General features: G+C 33.9%; 1 protein-coding gene across 1 annotated transcript in view; it reads left to right on the plus strand.

Moving 5' to 3' along the window:
* The window catches only part of LOC114334075 (GTP-binding protein Rheb homolog), a 66,527-nt gene extending 56,922 nt beyond the window's left edge, over nt 1–9,605 (plus strand). Inside the window, exon 5 of the mRNA XM_028284090.2 lies at nt 1–9,605. This exon is cut by the window's left edge and continues 19,151 nt beyond it. The gene's annotated coding sequence lies outside the window, so the exon portion shown is untranslated.
* The last annotated feature ends 262 nt before the right edge of the window (nt 9,606–9,867 follow it).

Consider the following 9,867-nt stretch of genomic DNA (forward strand, 5'->3'; position numbering starts at 1 on the left):
GACTGGTAAACCAGTCGAAAACTAGTTATGTATTTGTGATGTAGCCCTTTTTAGGGATTTTAAATATACCTTTTATACAGAATTTGCTGTTTTTGTATTACATGGCATATAGCCAACTGCAGGAAAACTTTTTCCTTGTGGATTTTTAAAACTTAATTTGACGCCATTCATCATTGATTAGGCATATGGTATGATAGCTGTGTGTTACTTCTTGAGTGCTACCGTCTGCAAGCCTAATATCTGTTCTTTCCTCTTCGGTTATGTTATCTTCTAACTAACAGTGTCTTCCGAGCTGTTTCCCTGATGAAAGATTTCTGTGATCCAGTATCTAATAGTGCTTGAAACGTTTCTCCGTTTGTGAACGTCAGTGAACAATGCGGTCTGTTGTCAAAATTGGTTGTCTCATTACGGCAAGATGTGACTTCTTCTTCTTCAAGTGCCGTCTCTTAATCGGAGGTTGGATATCATCATCACTATCTTCACTCTATCCACCGCTGCTCTAAAGAGTTCTATTGAACTGCATCTAAACCAGTCCCTTAAATTCTTTAACCATGACACTCTCCTTCTTCCTATACTCCTTCCGCCTCTTATCTTTCCCTGTATTATCAGTCTTACCATTTCATATCGCGGTCCCCTCATTACGTGTCCCAGATATTGTAACTTTCTTATTTTTATTGTGTTTATTATTTCGCATTCTTTACCCATTTCTCGCAGTACTTCCGTGTTCGTTTTCCTCTGTGTCCATGCTATTCTAAGCATTCTTAAGCATCTTTCAAGTCCATATTGTAGTATCGAGAACATGTAGCATCTCAATGCTCTTACTCTCAGTTCTAAGCTAAGGTCTTTGTTGCAGAGAACTGTTTTCATTTTTACAAACGCATTTCTTGCTATTTCTATCCTGGTCCTTATTTCTGTTGTTTGATCATTTTTCTCTGAAATCCAGGTTCCTAGGTATTTGTATTTATCAACCCTTTCTATCGGTACATTTCCCAAATGTATGCTTGTTTGTGTGTTTGTTTTCTTAGTTATTATCATGTATTTGGTCTTTTTTATATTCATTTTTAGTCCATATTCTTCACAGAAATTGTTTGTTTTGTTCAGTAGTAGTTGGAGTTGTTCAGCAGAGTTTGCCATAATCACGGTGTCATCTGCATATCTTATGTTGTTAATAGATCTTCCGTTAATTATTATTCCTTCACTTTGAGATAGCAATGCTTCTTCAAAAATGGCTTCACTATATGCATTAAAGAGTAATGGAGACATAATACATCCCTGCCGAACTCCTTTCCTGATTTCTATTTCTGGACTGGGTTCGTTATCTATTACAATTTGTGCTCTTTGATTCCAGTAAAGGTTTGTTATTATTCGTAAGTCCTTTTTGTCTATGTTTTTTGTCTTTAGAATTTGGACTAATTTTTCATGTCTTACTTTGCAAGAGCTTTCTCAAAATCAACGTAACAAACATGCACATCCACATTCATGTCCATGCATCTTTGAGCTAACACATTAAAAGCAAATAACGCCTCTCTGGTTCCTAGTCCGTTTCTGAACCCAAACTGACTATCATCTATTCCTTCTTCTAGTTTTTTGTTTATACGACCATGTATTATTTTCAAGAATAATTTGAGAATGTGACTTATTAATGATATTGTTCTGTATTCACTGCAATCTTTAGCGTTTGTATTTTTAGGGATAGCACAAAAGGTTGAGAGTAACCATTGTTTTGGTATGTTTCCTGTTTTGTACACTGTGTTAAACAAGTCTACGATAATGTCTAGGGTTTCATCATTTATGCATTTTAAGCTTTCTACTGGGATTTGGTCTGGACCTACTGCTTTACCATTTTTGCTGTTTTTTAATGCCGATTTAATTTCTTCTTTTAATATCTTCAAAAGCGTATCATCTTCTACTTCGACTTCCATCTGCTCTGTTCTATTGTCTTTGAACAATTCATTTATGTATTCTGTCCATCTCTTTAATTTTTCGTTAGTACTCAACACAAGTTTCCCATCTGTATCTTTTAGTATTCCCGGTTTTCTTTTTCTGTTGATCTGAGTTAATTCCTTAATTTTTTTTATGTGTGTTAAAATTATCATGTCTTTTCTGGTGTTCTTCTATTTCTGCGCATTGTTCTTTTAACCACTGTTCTTTAGCCTGTTCAATTTTGGATTTTATTTGTTTATCCACATTTTTGTACATCTGATTATCTTTGTTTTTATGCTGACGTCTTTCTTCCATTAAATCTAAGATTTCCTCCGTCATCCATTGTTTCTTTTTGTATCTGGTTGGTGTAAGAATTTCTTTTTGACATTTATCTATTTCTGTCTTTATTAATAACCATTCTTTGTCTCTGTTTCAGTATTTTGCTGGATTTGTTCTTTAACATTCATTAAACGGTTATTAATTTCATCTGTCAGGCGTTGTTTTATGAGTGGGTTTCTTAGTTTACTTGTATCGATTTTTACATCTGTTGTTCTGCGTTTTATTATCTTCATTTTGTGCCTAATTTTGGTCACTACTGGGTTGTGATCTGATCCTATGTCGGCACCTGGATAGGTTTTTGAAGATATAATCGCATTCTTGTATCTTTGTCTAATCACTATATAATCTATTTGGTTTCTTACAATTCTCCCTTCTTGATCTGCTGGTGACTTCCAGGTATATAGTCTTCTCTTTGGCATTTTAAACAATGTATTAGTTATGACAAAATTATTGTTTTGGCAAAATTCGATAAGCCTGTCACCTCTTTCGTTTCTGTTGCCCAGACCATATCCTCCTGTACATTCTTCTATTTTTTCGTCTCCAATCTTTGCGTTAAAATCTCCCATTATAATTGTAACATCCTGCGTTTTAATGGATTTTAAAATATTGTCTAGGTCTTCGTAGAAAGTTTCAATATCGCTCTCTGGTTTGTCCGCAGTCGGAGCATAAACTTGTATTATGTTTAATTTGGGTTTATTCTGATTTAATTGTAAGAGGATAATTCTGTTGGAGTATGGAATGAAATTTACTACAGCTTTATCAATGTGTTTGTTTAGTATTATCCCGACACCATATCTGTGTGAACCGTCTTCACTTCCTGAATAGTATATTGTTTTATTGTTGATTTTCATCTTTCCTGAGTCGGGCCATTGGACATCGCTGATTCCTAAAATGTCTACATTCAGCCTTTCCATTTCTTTAACGGCATTATGTACTTTTCCAGCTTGATGTAGACTTCTAACATTCCACGTCGCTACTTTGCAAGGTTTTCGCATGTTGACGACCGGGGAGGCCTTGCAGTCTTGTGAGTTTCCTCCTGTGCCGGATCTTGTTTTCCGAGTTTCATGATCAGTAGAGTGTTTGGTTATGTTGTTAGTCATGATGATTAACTAGGGATGCTCTATGAGCCTTTAATGTATTGGTTTCCCGTTGCCTTAAGCATCTCCACGCCGTTGACCATGCCTGGTTCGTCCGCCTTTAGAAATGATTTCTCATTTGTAGGACAAGAAGGTGCCCTTCCACTTACCGACTCTTCCACCCAAAGCTGTTGGTCAGTAAGTGGGGGATTGCTTATACCGGCAATCACTCGGGACGTCAGCGCCTCGTTTGTTATCTAGCAGGATGTACCGGATGATCATGATCGAGATCATCTCACGGGCAGGTGAGGTTGACATTTGAATAGGAGAGGCTATGTATTGCGCATCACTATCCCTTACATCCCAAGATGTGACAGAGGACCTTAATTCTGGTTTGGGTTCGACATGCCTCTGGGTGTCTCGACCCTTGTGTCGTTTCCCGGATTTGGGCAACTGCAATCTCTGTGTGAGATATTTAATGTTCCGCATCTACTGCAGAAAAGTATCGGCGTTGAACGGCATGTATTAAAGTTGTGGCTCCTCTTTCCACATTTCCAGCAACATGTTCGTTTATCGAAGTTTAATAGTTTGTTTCTTGATGTTTCCTGGGACATTCTATTAAAACGGGAGCTTCTTCTTTGTGAAGTGTTGTCTACCTCTATTTTACTTATGCTACTTTGAATCGTTTCCTATTCTTTAGTCTGGCGTATAGGGTCTTTGACGACCTATATACAGCGTGTCCAATTAAGTCGGCATCATATGGGAAACTTTTTTATTCTTAGTTTTATGAAAAAAGTTATTCTTTATAAAAAGTTGTGCATGGTCTAAAACTTAAAATACAACCATCAGTTATCAATTTTTTTAAGCCGTATACGAGGTATGTCAAAAAATATGAATTTTACGCAGGAGTAAAGTAGCTTTATTTTTCACAATATTGAAAATTGGTATAATGAAAAGTTGTTTGGAATTAAGAACTATATTTTAATATACAATTTCATCCTTCTAGTTGAAAAAAAATTTTTTTTATGGATAACCAACAATATTTTCAGTTATTTAAATTATGGTAACTCTTATTGTTAATTTTACGAAAAAAATGTATACTTTGTAAAAAGTTCTGCATGGTCAAAAGCCTTGAGTACAAACATCTAATATCAAATTTGATCAATTTTTGACGAGGTACGTCAAATAAGATGAATTTCGATCAAGAATAAAGTATCTTTATAATTCAGAATATTTCAATAAGAAGGATGTAATTGCATATTAGAACATGATTTTTAGTTCTATACAACTTTACCTAATCACAATTTTCAATATTGTGAAAAATAACGGTATTTTATTTAAGTACTCTTAAGCGAATTCATATTTTTTTATATACCTCGTATAAAATTGATAAAATTTGATATAGGATGGTTGTATTTTAGGTTTTAGACCATGCAGCACATTTTATACAGAATATGTTTTTCGTAAAATTAATAATAAAAGAGTTATCATAATTGAAATAACTGAAAGTAATGTTGGTTATCCATAGATGAAATTGCATATTAAAATATAGTTCTTAATTCCAAACAACTTTTCATTATAACAATTTTCAATATTGTGAAAAATATAGCTACTTTACTCTTGAGTAAAATTCATATTTTTTGACATAACTCGTATACGGCTTAAAAAATTTATTAACTGATGGTTGTATTTTACGTTTTAGACCATGCACAACTTTTTATAAAGAATAACTTTTTTTCATAAAACTAAGAATAAAAAAATTTCCCATATGATGCCGACTTAATTGGACTTAATTGGTATAAGGCAATGGGACTCTAAACATGAAAAACCTTTGGGATTGAGGGACCAACATGCAAATTAAGGCCCGGGATAGAAAGGGTTAATTATGATTATTTAACGATAAGAGCCATCTGTTCCGAATTATAGTTTAATACCAAGTTTAAGGAGATTTTAGAACCTTAGGATAAACAAATACTCAATCATTGGTACAACATATTATTTTCAATGCAAATTCAGTACAATTGTAAAAGGTACTAAACTTATTATGTTCCCTTAATTGTTATGCAGTTCTGTAGATATGGATAATGTTCAAAAACACAATAAATTTTTTTATCTATGTTAGTGTAGCGCCGAATTTTCAATATGTACATATCCTCGTTCAACTATGCAGTTTTCTAGTTTAAGTGAAAAAAAGTTCAAAATACACAATGAATTGCTCTTTTAGTTTAAAGTTGAATTTCCAAAATGTACATATTCTCGTACAACTATAAAATGTACAAAACTTAATGTTCTCTCTTAATTTTTATGCAGTTGTCTAGTATAAATGGATAACGTTAAAAACTGCTATATTTTTTACCTCTTTTTGTGTAGAACTGTTAGCTGATTAATATTAGAAGAAAACATGAAAATATCTAAGCATTTTTAAAAATTCAAGTAAAAGTAAATTTAAAAATGCTCTTTCGTGGTTTTTTATAATATTTTTGCTTATTGCTCTAGTTTGTCATATTTAAAACATACAGTGGAACCTCGATAAGTCGGATTAATCGGGACCGCGGCCGATCCGGGTTATCGAAAATCCGGGTTAGCCGGGGAATATGGTAAAACTTAATAAAAGACATATAAATAATAAACAAATACACATTATAATTGCAAAAACATGAAATACATGTACACAGTACATCTAAATTACGTACAGTTGTATACAGTATTGTTTATTTCTTGGTAAAAAACTCGGTCAAAGTGAAAAAATGTTTGTTTTGTCTGATGAAAATCGGTCCGGGTTAGCCGGGTTATCGGAGGCCGACTTATCGAGGTTCCACTGTACTTGTAGACAGTGTGGAATGTCTTATGAAATAATTATTTCTGTCAGTATTTTAGTACATTATGATAAAATCTCTTAAACGTAATTTTAACTTCTCTCAACAAAAATATAGATATGCAGCACCCTATACCATTGTATATTTTTGGAAGTTCCTTGGTAAGGCGATTTCAAAAAACTAACATTTATTTTGTTTCTCATTATCTTCAAATAAATTATCATCATCCAATCTTCTTCTTTAAGTTCCATCTTCTATCGAAGGTTGGAAATCATCATGGCAATGTGGATCCTGTTGACTGCCGCTCTAAATAGCTCTGCACTACTGTATTCGTACCATTCCCGTAAGTTCTTAAGCCAGGATGTTCTTCCGCTTCCCACATTTCGCTTTCCTCGGATTTTGCCTTGCATAATGAGTTGTAATAATGAGTATTTTGGCCCTCTCATCACATGTCCTAAGTACTCAAGTTTTCGTTTTTTGATAGTTAGTATTATTTCCGGTTGATTTCCTATCCTTCTAGTTACTTCCACGTTTGACATTCGTTGAATCCATGATATTCGTAACACCAAAATTCAAAGGCGGACAACTTATTCAAATGTACTTGTTTCAATGTCCACGCTTCCAAGCCATAAATAAGAGTAGAGAACATCCCAGCATTCTTAGGCGTAGTTCTAAACCTTATATCCTGACAACAAAGAAACTTTTCAAGTTTAATGAATGATGCACGTGCTATTTCATTACGTGTCTTAATTTCTTTGGTTTGATCTACATTTGATGTTATCCATGTTCCTAAGTATTTGTAGTTATCCACATTCTCAATTACAGTTTCTTCAATAGTTAATTGGATGTTTGCGTGTACCGATTTAGTGATAATCATGCATTTACTTTTCTTCAAATTCATCTTCAGTCCGTACTCATGACAGCGTCCATTAAGACGTTGCATTACGTTCTGTAAATCATTGTTGTTATCCGTTATTATTACTGTATCGTCTGCAAAACGTAAGTTGTTCAAAACTTCTCCATTGATAGATATGTTATGGCGAGCACGCCACTGTGTGTGTTTATATTTCAATATTTAGACTACGTGACATGATAAACACCAACGCTTGTAATTTCGCGGTGTCAGCGAAATGTTCATGGACTATGAAAGGTTTTAAGAAATATGTAGTTTGTATTCATTAATTTTAGTATCGTTTTGTATCTCTAACTGTTAACATCTCAATAAATTTGTGCATTTCCTTCAGTAGTTACGTTACTCAATTCTCCAACGAACACACCACATTTTATAAAGAATAAGACTGGCGCAGTTAGTAGAAATTTCCAATTAGAAAAAGTAAAGCCTTTTTTTCTAATCGATTTTAATCGTTAATTGGGAAATTGGAGAATTAGTGACTTAGTAGTTGAGTTCCGAGTGTAAGGCCACGAGGAAGGAAAACTGAAGGAACCCGTAAGCAACTTGAAGAATTCCAAGTGTAAGGCCACTTGTTGTGTAAAGCCACAAAGCAATTCGGAAGTTCTGGAGAGGCGCAACTAGTAACTTCGTGAAATCTTCTCAACCACCAGCTTCAGTGAAAAGCCACTCGACCCTGGAAACGGTGAAGCATTTCCACAGAAGAAGCAACAACATCCCGGCTACCATACCGGCTACATACAGTTTAGAATTTCGACCAGTTCCAGTGTAAGGCCACTTGATCTGGAAGGTACAAAACGTGCTCACACCCGTTCTCTGCCCGTTCCAGTGTAAGACCACTTGATCTGGGAAATTGCAACGTTCTCCACCCGTTCTCTACCCGTTCCAGTGTAAAGCGACTAGATCTGGGAAGCTGCAACATTTTCAACCCGTTCCGGTGTAAAGTCACGTTTTCACGGAAGTACTTGAGGTTAGTCGAATTATATTCATTTTGTATTTGTTTTAATTTTTTTATTTACTCTGTTTCGCTATTTTCCAACTTTTAAGATATCATATCTAGTATTTGCATTTTTTATTTATTTAATTCATTTTTGGTTAATACAATGGCAATTAGTAATGTAACAGCAACAATTTCAGTCAGTACTTCTAATAATTATATTAATTGTGAGAAAGCTATCAAGTTTATAAACGTTTTTAATGGGTCCTCCTCAAAATTACATTATTTTATAGTTTCTGTTTATTTGATTTGTACAAAATGTGACCCAGAATTGCCAATTTTACCTTTTATTGTAATAAGCAGATTAAAGGAAATCACATTATTTTTATCTGATCGTGAACATAATACATTTAGTCAAATGATATAGTCCGAAGTAATATTATCAAGTTCACTGAAAAAATTGAATATCGTAAACTAAAATTAGACCATCTGGACAAAATATTACAAACAAAAATAAAGGATATTCAGCATATTTCGCCTTTGGTTAAATCAAACAAACAGGCAGACGCCCTGTTAAGTGCGTCCATAAACCATATGGCATATCTCTCATACAGGAAAGTAAATTGCCGAATTTCAGAAGGTTAAAGCTAACCTGGGTTTAAATAATTTTTTATATTTTAACGAGCAAGTCTTTAAATACCTTAATAATTACAAGATATTAAAAATAGAAATATTTTGTCTCTTTATAATGAGAATAACGAGAAATTGTTTTGAAATTATAATTGATAGTTCTTCTGGTATTGGTGACTCAGATTTGGGAAAATAGTTAAAATTAAACAACACCACTGCCTGGAAAATTTTAATATTTACAACTTTTCCTTTTTGATAAACAAAAAAAAATCACACTGTTATAAGCTTTATTTTAACTGATAAAATTCTAAATACACCAAAATCACCATTAAACACAGGACCGTATGTTATTCATTCTTGAAGTTAATGAAACCAATAAAAGTCTAACATTTAAGTTGGATAACGAGATTATTCGCAAATTTCATTTTAATGTAAAACAATTTTATGATGCGATTACTTAAACGAAGTTGAAGTGTAACATAGCAAGTAGTAGATATGAGCTTTTATTATACATATTATAAAGAGATTTTAATCAATGACTACAACTTATAATTCGATTACCTTGTGGTACACTTCATCTACGGCCTTCTCACAACAACAAAAATATAATGAGTTATTGCCGGTGGGTTTCTTTGTTTCATGTGGCCCTACCTGCCCTGTTCGGAGCATATCCAGAGAGGCTCTACACTACAAGCCCAAAACTTCGAAGCTGCAAAGAAGCCCTTCTTGGACACCCCAGCTTCGGTTTTCAGGAGGGAGGTGTTATGGCGAGCACGCCACTGTGTGTGTTTATATTTCAATATTTAGACTACGTGACATGATAAACACCAACGCTTGTAATTTCGCGGTGTCAGCGAAATGTTCATGGACTATGAAAGGTTTTAAGAAATATGTAGTTTGTATTCATTAATTTTAGTATCGTTTTGTATCTCTAACTGTTAACATCTCAATAAATTTGTGCATTTCCTTCAGTAGTTACGTTACTCAATTCTCCAACGAACACACCACATTTTATAAAGAATAAGACTGATATACCTTCTATTAAATCTGAGAGTGCTTCTTGAAATACCGCTTCACTGTAGACATTGAAGAGTAGTGGGGACATCACGCAACCCTGACGGACTCCTCTCTGTATCGAATACAAATGATCAAATTATATTTCTAACTGGTTCAGATTTGCGGTCGTATATTTTTGCTGATGTTTGATTATGTAAGTGTGTGTATTAAGCGGGCTAA

Source organism: Diabrotica virgifera, chromosome 10 (assembly GCF_917563875.1).
Source record: "Diabrotica virgifera virgifera chromosome 10, PGI_DIABVI_V3a".
NCBI classification, from domain to species: domain Eukaryota; kingdom Metazoa; phylum Arthropoda; class Insecta; order Coleoptera; family Chrysomelidae; genus Diabrotica; species Diabrotica virgifera.